We start from the raw sequence: 993 nt of genomic DNA, 5'->3' as shown, positions 1-993 counted from the left end.
TTGTCTCAGTGTGTGGGTGCACCCCTCGCGGTCCTGAGTTCCTTGCTCGTGCTCCCCCTCCTTCTCCTCCTGATTTGGACCTTGAGATTTCTGTCTGGTGCTCCAATGTGAGTCTCCAGACAGGATATTGTATACATAATAAATATAAAAAAAATGACAGGGACCAGTAACTGGCTACCTAGACAGCTACCCCAGGTTCCTCCATGGTCACTGGGGAGAGAAGTCCCAAGGCCAGTATCAGCCTTCAGCTGCCAAACCCAGAAGATCTGACAGACTTTCCTGGGGTTGCCGGATTTCCAAGCCTATGCCAGAGATGGGAGACTAGGGCAAAGCATTCCTTGTGACAGCTCGGGGTCAAGCAGTGGGGTGGCCTTTGGGTAGGATGTTTCCTCTGTAAAAGCTCCTGAAACAAAGACAGTCTTTGCTGTGGTAACAAATCAGGCTTGCTCTGGTGAGGCTTGACAGGATATCCTGGGGGTCTTGACCCAGAAGAGGTCTTGACCGGGAGAGGTACCTGATGCTTCCATTAGGCAGTGGCTTAGAAATGGATGACTTTCCATAAGTCAAAAATCAATCCCATATGGCAGAGAGGGAGGTAAAGGGACCAGGGCCACCTGTGGGAAAGCTCAACTCCTCCCAGGTTTTCAGCACCAAGACAATAGGCTTTGATAGTAGGTTCCTCCACTGCCACAGTAAGCCAGAGCAAGCCAAATTGAAAAAGTAGAAGGACAGGTTTATTCCTGGATGAATCCTCCAGCCCTCAGAGATTGAGACGGAGAAGAGGTGAGAGAAATCAAGTGTCTGACCTAAAGCAGGGCGCTTACATGCCCTGTTTGCCAGGGGTGATGATGCATACTCCATAAACTGGGTTTGTGCCCTATTCTAATGCTTTGGGTAGGGACTTGGGCTGCTGGCAGCTTCAGGGGAGGAGCTACCGCTGCTGCTGAGAATAGGGAAGTAGGTTTTTGGTGCCTTTTTTTTTTTTTTTTTTTT

Source organism: Microtus ochrogaster, chromosome 1, assembly GCF_000317375.1.
Source record: "Microtus ochrogaster isolate Prairie Vole_2 chromosome 1, MicOch1.0, whole genome shotgun sequence".
Lineage (NCBI taxonomy): Eukaryota > Metazoa > Chordata > Mammalia > Rodentia > Cricetidae > Microtus > Microtus ochrogaster.
Note: the sequence above shows the minus strand (reverse complement) of the source record.